This window comes from Rhinopithecus bieti, unplaced genomic scaffold, assembly GCF_001698545.2.
Source record: "Rhinopithecus bieti isolate Rb0 unplaced genomic scaffold, ASM169854v2 scaffold_32107, whole genome shotgun sequence".
In the NCBI taxonomy this organism is placed as follows: domain Eukaryota; kingdom Metazoa; phylum Chordata; class Mammalia; order Primates; family Cercopithecidae; genus Rhinopithecus; species Rhinopithecus bieti.
In genome coordinates this window covers 202,697-217,549 of record NW_016813884.1, presented here as the reverse complement: position 1 = coordinate 217,549, position 14,853 = coordinate 202,697, and positions in this window count along the sequence as shown.

The following is a 14,853-nucleotide window of genomic DNA, read 5'->3' as shown; positions in this document are numbered from 1 at the left end:
CCCGGGGCAAAGATAGAATTTTTAAATTATGATGGTGGAAAAACTAGAAAACCATTTGGAAAAGATAAAGATAGATTCACTTCTCACAATATCCACAGGAATAAGTTCCAAATGAATTGAAGATCTAAATGTAAGTAGTAAAACTATATAAGAATAGATGAAAGCATAGTGAATTCCTCTATAATTTGGGTGTGAGGTTGATATAGTATAGTTTTGTCCACCCTTTTACTATCAATATTTCTGTTATTTTAGATGCTTCTCTTAATATCAATGTACATACTATTATTAATATATTAAGTTATATTTTAGTATGATGTAAATACATATTCACACATATATATGTTAATTTTGTCACCTTAGCTCTGTCGTTTTTAATGCTTCCTTGAGATCTATTACCTTAGCTCGCTATGACACAGTATCAATTATTCTATATCTGTTTGTTTTTGTTTTTGTTTTACAGGTGGTGTGACTTTGATCAGTAGACTCAATATTTATTTAATACCCTGAATATTTTTTTCTATTAGGAGTTTCAATATATTTTTTGGTTTTGTTTTCTGGATTCTTTACTTCAGCAACTCCAATGATGTTTAGGTTAGATTGTATCTAATTGTTTTAATATCTTAATCTTTTTTCCCTCCATACTCATTGAGATTATTTTAAATATTTCGTAGGTGCCAATTTTAAAAATTCAGTTTTAAGCTCTGTGAATTATGTTACATTCTATTTCTAATTAATTATATTTTCTGTAATGTGGTGTTTGGATTAATGGTTTATTTCCTTAACTCTAAAGATTCTCTTTTCATCTTATTCTGTTGTTTGCATAGCTTGTCTACGAGGTCTTTCATTAGGCTTGTTTGTAAGAGGACTACTTAAGGTCTGTTGTCTGCCTTTTGCATATGATGTCCCTTTTGTTTCTCATCAATTATTACCAATTCATCATCATCATCTCTTTCTACAATGTATTTGCAAACTTTTTTCCAACAATTTTCATGTTTAAGGTGAGTAGCTCTGCCCATTTCTTTTTCGCTGTGTGCCAATATCATGTGGGTACACTCTCTTCCACTCCATTTCAATTTTGACTGGGAATTGCTTGTCTTTTCTTTTGAAGGTGTAGTTCAGATGGAATTTTTCTGTATCCTAGAGACCAGAAGAGAGGAAAAGAGTCATCAGTTTGAGAAAAACCTCAGCCAGGGTTCTGTGCAGCCGTGGTTTGCAGTGATTCCCTCTTCTCATCTCAGATTTTGTTAAACTCTCTTTTCTGCCAAATCCCACAGATAATTTAGTAGAAGAGTATCCCCACAGAAATGCTTCATCCATTAAGTTTTCCAATGCTTCTTGTAAAGGGTTGAGGCATAAAACTGTTATTTGTATTCAAAGAATAAATAGAAGACTGAATGATCAAAGTAATGATTTGTTAATGGATGTCTATAAAATGTTACACTCTGCCAAATGTTTTCATTGTTAAATTTGATATTAGTAGGAAAAAAGTCCATTATACTTGAAAGGATTGTATGTTCAATTTTCTTATTTTGCAAGAGTTCTTGAGCTTACATTGTAATTGAAACAATCACTGCAATTTTTAAGTTTAAGAAACTGCTTGAAGCAAACATAGTTTTAAAACAAAATTATAAAGAATTTTTTAAAATATGAGCAAAATGTATATTTAATGGGTAGTGTGGGTGAATTTTAATATGTGTTATACTGTAAAGATTCCAAAAGTAAGAGTGCCTAAGAACTATAAGCACCATAAAATGTTTCTGCATTCTTGGCCTGCAGGTATTTTGCCAGTTCAGTCATGGAGCCCTGGGTCATCTGCTTTAGGCAGAGAGTTACTTGGTATCATTTCTTACCCATTTTCACTTTTTTCCATACATGAAGCTATCTCTACATTTCCCCAAGCAAAACAGGGAAATCAATGGTAAAAGTAGTGGTGATGGATATGTACCATATTTATTATGGCTCCAGGTCTTTTGAAAGCCTCTCCTATGGTTTGGTAATTTCCCACATTTGAGAGTCCTGTCTCTTCTAAGTTGGAGCTGGAAATTAAATTTTCCAATCTTCATGTACCCAAGGCACTGGAACGTGAGCCCAGTTACTGCTGATTGTACCCACTACCCCAGACTTCATGAACTGATCATGGAGGCTTCCTGAAATATGTGCTATTTCCCCATCTTTTGCATGCTGGTGAAGAAAAAGTTCAGCGTGCAATCTGTTTTGCTGTTCTGGAGGACAGTGGAGCATGGTGGAGACATGAGGCATTCAGAGGCAGTAGTGGCAGAGGTCCCCTGACATAATCTATGGGGTTCTCCACAGTGCCAGGACACAGAGTTGGTGGAGAGGATCCTCTTTACCAGCAGTTCAGTGAGGTTCTTAGGTGTTGATCCAGGCTGCATTGCCACCAGTCTGACTGTCTGGCTCCTTTGGAGTTGCTGTGGGTTTCCCTTAGTAAATAATTTTTTCCCTTAAACTAGCCAGACTGTGCTTAGACTTTGGCCTTCGTGGGAAGAGGCTACAGTGTGGGATGGGCCAGCTCCTCCAGGTTCTCATTATGCCACTTTCTCCACCGGCTGCTTCTAATTTATTTCCTCTTTGTGTTCTCTTTGGCTGGCATTACCTTTCATTGCTCTAGACAATTGGCTGTCGGATTTAGAAAATAAAAATACAGGATGTAACACACATTGTATGATTCAATTATATGAAACGTTCAGATAGGCAAATGTATAGAGACAAAACACAGATTTGTGGTAAAAGACACCGATTAGTGGCACAAATGTAGATCAGGGTTTTCTGAGGGCCGAGGTGCGCATGGGGAGTGACTCTTAATGGGTGTTATTTTCCTTTAGAGCTGATGAAAATGTTCTAACTGTAGATTGTGGCAATGGTTGCACAACCGTAAATATATGAAAAATCATTAAATTGTACAGGGGTACAAGTTCACAAATTCAGGGCTAGAAGTATAGGTTTGTTACGTAGGTAAACTTGTCTCATGGGCATTTGTTGTACAGATTATTTCATCACTCAGGCATTAAGCCTAGAACCCATTAGTTATTTTTCTTGATCCTCTCCCTCCTCCCACCCTCCACCCTTCAAAAGGCCCCAGCATGTGTTGTTCCCCTCTATGTGTCCTTGTATTCTTATCATTTAGCTTCCACTTATGAGAACATGCCATATTTGGTTTTCTGTTCTGTTAGTTTGCTAAGGATAATGGCCTCCAGCTCCTGCCATATCTCTGCAAACAGCAAGGTCTCATTATTTTTATATCTGCATAGTATTTCATGATATATATGTACTACATTTTCTTCACGCAGTCTATCATTGATTGGCAGTTAGGTTGATTCCATCTTTGCTATTGTGAATAGTGCTGCAATGAACATTCACATGCATGGGTCTTTATAATAGAATGATTTATATTCCTTTGGTTATATACCCAGTAATGAGGATTGCTGGGTCAAATGGTATTTCTATCTTTAGGTCTTTGAGGAATTGCCACACTGTCTTCCACAATGGCTGAACTAATTTACACTCCCAACAAGAGTGTATAAGCGTTCTGTTTTCTCTAGTACCTTGCAAGCATCTGTGATTTTTTGACTTTTGAATAATAGCCATTCTGACTAGTGTTAGATGGTATAACACAGTAAAGATATCAAAGGTATAGAACCTAGATAAATTTAAATTTTAGATAAAAAATAATTTTTAGTATGTTTTACTAAATATTTGGGATATACTTATACTAAAAAATTATTTGTTGTAGATCTGAAATTCAAATTTAATGGGATATCCTGTATTTCCTCTGACAAACCTAATCTACATATTTATGGTATTCTTACTTTCCCACTTCACTTGAAGCAAAGATCACCAGAATGGTAAACCCCAGAAAACATTCTTCTTATTTTTTATTTCTGTTTTCTAAATGTCAGTTTCTTGGCTGCACCAAATGAAACTGTGTGGATTCTTGGAAACGTATGTCTCATTCTTTCAGTTCCACCAATCTTCTTTTTGTACAGTTGTTTTAATTCCCTGAAAATACTCAATTTAACCCATGTTCATCTGTTGTTGCACTGACTCTCTCCACTTTTCTCTGTATTGGTGTGTGTAGGGCTAAAATGTGAGGCTAGAGAAAGATGTGCAGTTAACTTACAAAAAGAGACTAATTGCTACAATCAGAATATCTTCTCAGGAAAACTTCCTATCCATAACATTAGTAATCTTTGTACACCAAGTGGGAAATAGTTGCAGAGATACTTCAGTTACAGAATGAAAATCTACAGTGGAGGTACATGAGGCAGTTGCACAGGTCCTCCTAGGTTTAATGAGAGGGGACAATCTCCACTTCCTGATGGAGAAGTGGCAAGGTCCTTTTGAAAAAAAAAGAATAAGTGGTATAGGAGAAATTGTTATGACTTTCTTTGGAAAATACAACCTGATATACTATATTGAGTTATCAATCTGTCTGTATGAAGCCAAGTCTTTTCAGTCAAATATGGATTCACTAATTGAAATTCCTTACTGTTTCCCTTACATAAACCATGCCAATGCATGGCCTACGATTTCTAGTTTCTTTAAAGCAGGATGAGAACCTAAGGGATTTTAGAAGTAATCTGAGTTTAGAATGCATTTAAATTTGTACAGTTTTCCCTAATCTTTTGCAATTGTCTTATTCACACCAAAATTGACAGTAATTTTGTTAGCAGCTCACTTTTACTAAGTCATTCATCAAAGAAACATGTATTTCCCTGAACTACTATGTCATCATTGTATGTAATAATTAGATAATAAAATGACAATAACAAGTATAACTTGCATACTGGGAACAAATCAACTTGAAACTTGGCAAACCTGCAGCTCACCCAGTGGAAACAAGAGTGTCCCGTGTGCTGGAGGCTCCTGAGACGGGAGTGTGATCTGGATATCAGTCAACATGTTTAAAGAGAAACTGGATGTGCTAAAAAACACTCAACTGAGTACTAACTTATGCTAAATTTCTTAATTTGATGTGAATAGATAATATAAATATAGATAAAAACATGAACATATACATATATTATACATCTTCCAATCCAAATGCCAGCACCTTTGTTAAGGGGAAATCAGCAGAAGATTTCCTGCTCAATTCAGAAGCAAAACAAAGTTGCCCTGTCACCACCATTATTTAACGGCATATTGAATGTTTCAGCCAATGCAATTAAAAAAGAAAAAAGCAACTAGTGGTGTAAGAATTGGATACGAATAATAAATATCTCTGTAGATAGTATGATTATATACCAGAAAACCCAAAGAATAAATATGTGGAAAACTAGTATGAGCATTATGGGAGTTTAGTAAACAAAAAAAAATAACTTATAAAGATAAGTTCCAAATACATAGATAAATATTACTTAGGTGATATAATTAAAAAAACAGCATTTAGGAATGCCAATATGTTTGATTAATAAGTTAATTAATTATAACACCCATGCATAAAATTGACCAGAAATATTTGAAACATATAAGGAATTATATTGAATATCCATAAGAGATATAAAAGTAGACTTAAAGTAGAAAACCCTGCCTCATTTTCAGATCAAAGACTTAGCTTCATAAATGTATCAGGTTTTTTTCTGAGTTAATTTAGAAATTAACTGTATCTCACTAAAGAATTATTCAGTTGTTCTTTTTCTGGAGCTAGACAAAGTCGATTATAAAATTCACTGGAGGAATAAATAAGCAAGAATATCTAGGAAACCTCTGAAAAAAGAAGTAATGACAGAGCTAGCCCCACAGAATATTTAAAACATATTACGTAGTGCAACACTGGGACATAAATAGACAGATGAGTGGGAGAAAAAAACTCCAAAATTGTATATTTTTAATTGGTATATGAGAGAAGTGGCATCTCAAATTGGAGAGTGAAGGGATGGGCTCTTTAATAAGTAGTGATGAGATAACAGAATAATCACCCAGAAAGATGTAAGATTGGATTTACTCCTTATACTGTGTGCCAGGAGAAACTTTAAAATTATCAGATATTTTAGATGTAAAATAATTGTAAATAAAACCATAATAAGTAAAGAACAAGAGATAGGTAAATGTCTTCATTCTGTATTAGTGGGAAAAACTTTTCTAGTTTTGACTCCAAATCCAATGGCAATAAACAATAATGAAAAAGATGCATTTGATTACTCAAAATTTTTTGAACTTTTGCATGATAAAAGAAAAGTAAAAGACAAATAACAAATATTGGCAACTTATATGACATAAGGATAATAGACCAAATATTGGGCTCAACCATGCACAACTACCAATATTTAACTATTTTGATGTAGAAAAGTGGTAATTTTATATTGATTAACCTAACATATAAAGAACATCTTAAAAAGAGAATAAGAATTTCGACAGCCCTATAGAAAAATGGCCTAAAACTATAAATAAATACAATAATTTATATTTTCTGCAAATTATAAATATAGTTTTGAAAAAATAAATGCAAATAACTCAATCCACGTGAAAATAGTTCAATCTAACTCATTGTAAATATATATATATATTAAACTATAGTGGGATATAATTTTTCACCTATATATTATATTGGCAAAAATCCCAAAGTTGAGAGCATATGCTGTTGTTGAGGTTGTGAGGAATAGGCACTGTTCTGGGTTGGTAGTGGAGATGCAAATTACACAACGCCCCAGGGGAGGAAATTGATAATATCTAGCATAATTGCACATGCATTTGTCCTTTGACTCAGCAATCCCACTTCTAGGAATGTTTGAGAGTTCATTATTCTCAAAATATTCTCTCTACTTTTAAATATAAGATTTTCCATAATAAAATGTTGATAAAAATACAAATAAAAGGAAGGAATTAAGGGTGTTAATTGAAACAATCAAATTGGTTAAATGGAGGCCAGTTAACAGTGTTTCCACTTCACTTTGATGCAAAGTAATCTGGGTACTAGGTAGGTGAACACCAGCATCTATAGTTGATAAAGGAGTGGGCCAGTCTAATGGGTAGAAAAGGTCATGTCACCAAAACCATCTTTTCCTCTCCAGGAAAAGGTTCAGCTTTTAGTAACTCGGGGTCTGAGAGTAATTTTTATCCACTACTCTTAACAAAGCTATCTTCCACCTCTCCTCTGCAGTAAATAATATTGTGTCCATCCAGGAAAAGGACTTTGTAGATGCTTTCAGAATTGACTTTGTCACAGTCCACTGCTCTTTCTGAACTGGTTGAAGTTTCTAAGAGTGCTATTTATCTCTGCACAGCAATTTTCTTATAGAAGCAGGTGACTTGGTTCCAATTCTGGTCTAGGGTTGGGATCAGTCTGTGGGGAGAAATGCACTGCCTTAGGGTGCTTAAAAATCCCAAATCAATCTGCATAGATGGCAAACATGAGTTTGCAAAATCAAGGGCACCAAAAAATGATATTCTTTAATTTTTTTCAATAACAAAACAATTTCTTTTAGGAAGCCCTGTTCTGCTGGGTGGTGGAAACTTAACTTCAATCCATTCACTGTCCCTGTTCCTTTCCCCTGGGCTATGCAGAAGCCTCAGGTGCCTACCCAGGTCAAGGTATGAGGAAAGTGGGGCTATAGTCAGTCTAGGTTCATCTGTCCATCATGTTGGCATGTCCCAAGATGCCCTCCCTGATACATGCGAGCCTCTGCTGTGCCTCCTCAGCATGGTCTGTCTCAGGCTGCTGGTTCTGTCTGCCAAATTCATGCTGCACTACAATACTAAATACTAAATATGCTAACATCACTGTACCACCCTTGACAGACAGATGAAAGCCCTTAGGAATTTAGCTCAAATACAGCTGCCTAGACATATTTCTACCTTCATTCTTCTTCCTTTTCCAAAATCTGCCCAAAGAAAGGAGTAGGCATGAGAAAGAAGTCCCCTTCGTGCGTGGGGTCACCAAATATACCTGGGATTTGTGTTGTCCCAACACTACCACCCACAGAGTTTCCTTTCTCAGAGACACATGATTTTCACTCTTAATTCCATTCAGATTTTTATTGCTCCCTGAAAACTCTTAAAATCTTTATCTAAATAGAGAGTTAGCTGTGAAGACTTTTCCTACTCACCAGGAAGTCTTCTGGAGACATGTACTATAACTCTATATTTCAAATATGTAAGTGGTAGGATTTATTTCCAAAGTCAGATCACCTAAGAGATAAAATATCATATATACTAATATATAATATGTAAATCACATATATGATTTATATATTTGATATAGCTGATCGAAGAAATGTGGTTTAGATCTGTGGCCAAAATGATCTCCCTGGGAATTTCTCTAAATTATATAGTCTTGCATAGTTTACTAGCATAATTTACAACCATAGGCTTTCTCCACAAAGGAAAGACCTCTAACCACAGGACGGAGGGCAGAACTGGTTGCTGGCAGTCTTCAGAAAAAACAACACCCAAAACAGAGAGAGACCAACCAGATTGCTTATTCCAAACTCACCAATCAGATAATCCACATCTTCAGTCATGGGAAAGAATGAGCAAAGAATGTGTAAAGGCTCTGAATATTCCTGGGATAGAATTTGTTTCATATGAAAACATAAGGCTAGGGAAATAGGGAGTCTCTTTTAACTATAGAATTCAGAGGGGAGGTTGGGTGCGGTGGCTCACGCCTCTAATCCCAGCACTTTGGGAGGCTAAGGTGGGTGGATCAGGAGGTCAGGAGTTCAAGACCAGCCTGGCCAAGATGATGAAACCCTGTCTCTACTACAAATACAAAAATTAGCCAGGTGCGGTGGTGGACACTTGTAATCCCAGCTACTCAGGAGGCTGAGGCAGGAGAATAGCTTGAACCTGGGAGTCAGAGGTTGCAGTGAGCCAAGATCGCACCACTGCCTTCTAGCCTGGGTGACAGAGCAAGACTCCATCTCAAAAAAAAAAAAAAAAAAAAAAAAAAAAATTCAGAGTGGGAAGAAAACAAGGCTGGAAGAAAAAAATATAACCTTAGGAGGTCTATTTTTATGCTACATATAAATATGTAAAACATTGAAAATAGAAAGGATATCCCAACTAGGGGGGGGGGTTTTGCCTTTAGGGAATATAGATTAGAGAATAAGATTGCAGAATATTCAGGGTTATCTTTGTGGGGTTCTTGGAATTTGTTTTCTTAAGGGAAAGAATATGAAAATGTTAGTGATTTTTTAATTTGGGAGGTAGAAAATAGATTTATTTTTAATGGGTTTATCCAAGATTTGAGTTGGTATAAGAAGTGTCAGTCCAGATGCCAAGGCCATACCACATCCTGATTAATATAATATAATATAATATAATATATATAATATAAATATACATTGCTTATATAGTCTATGGTTTATATAAAAGGCATAATATTGTATTATATTATATTATACAATATTATTTATAATATATGTACTACATAGTATGATACATATTATATAATGTGATATGTATTACATGATATAATACATATAAATATACAGTATGAATAAGTATATAACAATATATAAATACCAGATTAAGTATTTTAAAGCTTATTTCAAATGCAAAGAGCTGGAAAGATAGAAATTTTTTTCAGGTCAAAGATTAGTATAGGGAGAAACCCAGTGAAGTAAGCAGAAATGAACACATTTTAGCCTCAAGAGAATTTTCCCAACCTTATAAACTTATGTTTTCTCAGCCTTGCTGAATTGTAAGAAAACAAAGTCTAAGGTCCAAGGCAACTAGTTTAGTAGCAGAATTCCTTTCCCTTAAAATTGAAACTCAAAGTGTTATACCCTCAGTGTGAAAATGAACTAAAAGTAAACTTTCATACCACCTTAAAACCCCATAGAACTACCAAGAATGTTTGCCTTGGTAAAGAGCAAAGCAGAGGAAAAAAATGTGCCTCAGAAGCTGTCATCACAAATCAGCCCTTGCTCACTTCTGCAGCCCAAGTCTACAATATGGGGCGATGTGAAAAACCTCAAGTCATGCATTCAATTTAAAATGGTCCAACTATCTAATTAAAGTAAGCACAAACTTGTTTTTGGAAAGACTAAACCTCATCCATGACCTGAGAAATATTCCACAAACAAACTTCCCTTCCAAATTAGTGGATCCCAATCAATAATTGTTGAGCATATTTGATAGTTAATTTTATGTGTCAATATGATTGGACCACAGAGTGCCCAGATGTTTGGTCAAATATTATTCTGTATGCTTTTGTGAGGGTGTTTTTGGATGCACTTACCATTTTAATTTTAGACTGGAAAAGCAGATTGCCTTAACTAATATGGGTGGGCCTCATTTAGTCCACTGAAGGATTGCATAGAACAAAAAGGCTGACCATTCCCCAAGTAAGAGAGAATTCCTCCTGTCTGACTTCCTTCCAACTAGGACATTGACATTTTTTTTTTGAGCCTGCTGGCCTTCAGATGAACACCATCAGCCCTTCTTCTCCTGGGTCTCCAGCCTGCCAACCCACCCCACACATCTTGGATGGAACTTGTCAGTCTCCATAATCATGTGAGCCAATGCTAATTCCTTATAATAAATCCCTTTATACACACACACTATGAATAGATTTCAAAATTTTTTCACCAAAGTAAACTCATACTGACTTGTTATAAAATGTCTAACTAGAGCTAGTTTGAGACACTAAGAGGAATAAGACATCAAAAAGAGTCCCTAGCAGAACAACATAAATTCTGCTAAAATTGAAAGAAAAGGAAACATCCAATTTATGACGAAGTTTGGGTGAAAGAATGGTGAAATCACTGATGCTTTATGAAAAGTTTAGGGGGACAATGCCTCCAAAGAAATCAGAAGTTTATAAATGGATAACTCATTTTAAGAAAGAATAAGAGAATATTGAAGATGAAACCCACGTTGGCAGACCATCCACACCAATTTGTGAGGAAAAATTTTATCTTGTTTATGCCTCAATTAAAGAGGACTGATGATTAACAGCAGAAACAATAGCCCAAACCAGAAGCATCTTTATTGGTTCAGATTATACAATTCTGATTAAATAATAAAAGTTGAACAAACTTTATACTTGATGAGTGCCAAAACCATTGCACCCCGATCAGCTACAGAAAAAGACAGAGCTTTCAATAGAAATTTTAAACAAGTGGGATCAAGATCTTAAAGCTTTTCTTCAAAGAACTATAACAGGAGCTGAAATAGGACTTTACCAGTACAATTCTGAAGAGAAAGCACAATCAAAGCAATGGCTACCAAGAGGTGGTAGTGATCCAGTCAAAGCAAAAGTGGACTGGCCAAGAGCAGAGGTCATGGCAAAAGTTTTCTTTTAGATTTTCAAGGGGTTTTGCTTGTAAACTTTCTGGGGGGCCAAAGACAATAACATCAACCTACTATGAGAGTGTTGTGAGAAAGTTAGTCAAAGCTTTAACAGAAAAGTATCCAGGAAAGCTTTACCAGACAGTCCTTCCCCACCCTGACAATGCTCCTGCTCATTTCTCTCACTAAACATGGGAAGTTTTGTGAGAGTTTCAAGAGAAAATCATTAAGCATCCATCTTATAGTCCTGATTTGGCTTCTTATGATTTATTTTTGTTTCCCAATTTTAAAAAAATTCTTTAAAATGCACCAATTTTTCTTCAGCTAATAATGTAAAAAAGACTGTACTAACTAAATGGCTGGTATCATCACTTATAAAAGTGCCTTAAAGTGGATGGAGCTTATGTTGAGAAATCAAATAATAAAATTCATATTTTATGTTTACTTTTAATTCAATTTTCCACAAACTTTTAAAGTACACACACACATACACACACACATATATACACATATATATGTGTACATCTTATTGGTTCTGTTTTCTGGAGAACCCTCATACAGTACACAAGTACAAAAAGCATGATATACTAGAAGCAGCAGAAACAGACCTATAAAGACAGTGTTTCTTCAAATTATTAGGCAAGGATATGAAATAACTATTCCTACTATCTCACTGAGAACAACTACAAAAGACAGATAAAATGGGGGAGGGGGATATTTGAAGGTTAGAGCATTATACAGGATTTGAGTGACCAAGGTCTCAGATAAAAATAGGTGCATCAATATTGTATACATCACTTTTCCCCTCAGATCAGTTGCATTTTTTTTTTTTTGGAACAAGTTGAGGCCAGATAGAGGTTAGCTGCTAAGAATTAGAGAAACCAGCAGAGTTTCAGTAACCTCACAAGACTAGGAAACAATAGTTGGAGTTTGATACTCAGAAGGCAGCCAGGACTTCAGAGATCAAGAGAAGTGGGGTTCAAAGAAATGACCCAACACCCAGAAACTTTCCTTTCAAGGTATGTGTTAAATTGTGATGTTGCACAGGGCAAGAAGATAAAAAACCAAGCAAACTTCTGCCTCTATTCAGAAGGGATGAATTAACTGCTCTGAGAATGTCTTTCCATCGTAAACAACTAGAAAAACAGACAAAACATATGTAGATAAATGTAAACCAGTGCAGCAGGTAAATATATAACATTTCTAGAAGATAATGTAAGAAAATAACTTTATAACCTTGAGGTAAGAAAATATTTCTTAAAAGAGATGTGAAATGAACCTGCAAATAAAAAGACTACATTGCAATTAGGAACTGATTATGAAAAGATACCATTAATAGGACAAACAGACAAGCCACTTAGTGGAAGAAAATATTTACAAAAAATATATTTGAAAGAGAACACGTATCAAGAATATAAAAATAATCCACACAAAATAAGAAAAAGCCTAATAGAAAAGTGGGGAAAAGAATTGAATAGGAAAATAGGAACTTCACAAAAGAAGATATTCACATGACCAATTAACATGTAATAAAATGCTCAATCTCATTAGTCTTCAAATAGTGCAAATTAAATCTCCAGTGAGATATCATCCACTGTACAACATCAAATGGCTAAAACGAAAAACTGACACCACCAAATTTTGGTGAAGATGTTAAGCAACTGGAACTAATTTACTGTAGTCAAAGATTCAGGGTTATTGGGGTGATTTTGTAGCATATCAACCTAGCTGAACTTAAACCACATTTCCCAGAATTTCTTTCTGTAGGTGGTTCTGGGCTAAAGTTGGCACTGGGGACATCTGCCCAGGATTTGGAAGGCAGAGGTGAAACCATTTTACACTTGAAAGAATTTTGTGTGCATCAGGTGTTGTTACAACTCACAAATACTTTCAATGATCCACTGATTTATTGTGATGGGGCAGTAGCTGGGCCCACAGCTCCTCCAGCTCCGTATTAATCTCCTTCTTCATCTTCTCTAAATCCTCAGTCAGGTGCATGGGCATCTCCATGGAAAAGTGTGCCAAAATCCCTGCAGGTCACCCACATTACCAAGCCTGGAGGCATTAAGGGACAGATGGAGTTCCAGGTTGTCATTACTTTCTGCCATTGCATGAATATCCACTGGCCCTGTTGACCTTTTGATCAATAGTAGACACAGAGACAAGAAGCTTATGTAGATGGCATAACAGCTCTCAGGGTTGCATGAGGTCTAATTCTTATGATAAATCCCTGATTCTGTATCATTTATAGTAGCCTGATTTTCTGATAAAGCTTTATCTGATTGATTGTTAGATATTTTTCATCACTGGAGACTATATGTTTTTTCAGGGAGGATCTAAATAATGGAAATGCTTAAGTGAAAGAAGAGACAAATTAATAACCTTGTCAAGTCCTTCCTCTTATCATGATATAATATATTCTTATATAATGAAATACCATAATACTTATTCCCAGTTAATGTAACATTATTATTCCCAGTAGTACCAAACATCCATTTTCTTTCTTTTATTTATGTTCCAGTTTGTGGTTTCAGAGGTACTCACAAATTACAGTGTATTTATCATAGGTTTCAATCAGTGCATCTGTTAGCAGTGCTGGTTGGGGAAACCATGGGGGTTGGCAGAGTGTGTAGAAACAGACAGGTATTTCTGGTGCTGACCACATCAGCTGCATCCTCCTTTGTGGTTACTAATAAATTGAATTTTTTAAATGAGCTCCCAATTTGTGGATTCCACCTTAGCTTGCTCTGGGGAAACCTCATTCCAGGTAACTGCTCTTGCATCTGGGTCTTGGGAACCAAAAATATTTTAAAAGATAGTTTCCCCTTTCCTCTTCCTCTTGGTTGCAGGAGGGTTAATTCAGTTGATAAATCCCATCTCCATAGTGGAAACAAAGCATCATTGACTTGTTCTCATGAGGGAGGGTTCTGCTGCGCAGATTGACCTGGGAAGCCCATGATGTATAGAGCAGAAAGACTTTCCCTATGAGATACTGTGGAGGCAATGTCCAAATGGAAGCCTTGTGTACCCATACTTGCTTTTCATATTCTAACTCAGAACAGTTGCAATTTATGTTCACTTGGGAAAACAAAAGAGAATACACTAAAACAGAGAAAATGTGCATACTCATGTGCTTCTGCTAGGAGTATACAAGCAGCCCTCTGAAACTGAACAAACCATAGCTCTGGGTCTCCATTTCCTCATCTCTAAAACAAGGGGTTTGGTAAGATGGCATTGAAGGATCCTTTCAACTGTACCATCTGCAAATTCCATGAATATGCATCTCTAGAGACTTGGCCTCACATGCGTTAGCACTTGGTGACTGCAGCAAAAGGGGACTTAAAGAACCACTAAAACAATGTTGGGTGACATCTTATCCCCATCCAGGCCCTCAGTCATTGATCTGACCAGCTCTTATAGTCTGCCCAACTTAGAAGTTGCCCTGCTCCTGAGCTCTGCTCAGCGTTTCTTTTTATGAAGACCATTTGCGTGTTTCTGTTATACATCTTGGTTGCCATGCAAACTTGGCTCACAGAAGCCTGAAACAAACCCCAAACACCTCCGTACATACTTGCTTTATGACATTTTATTTGAATGCCAATA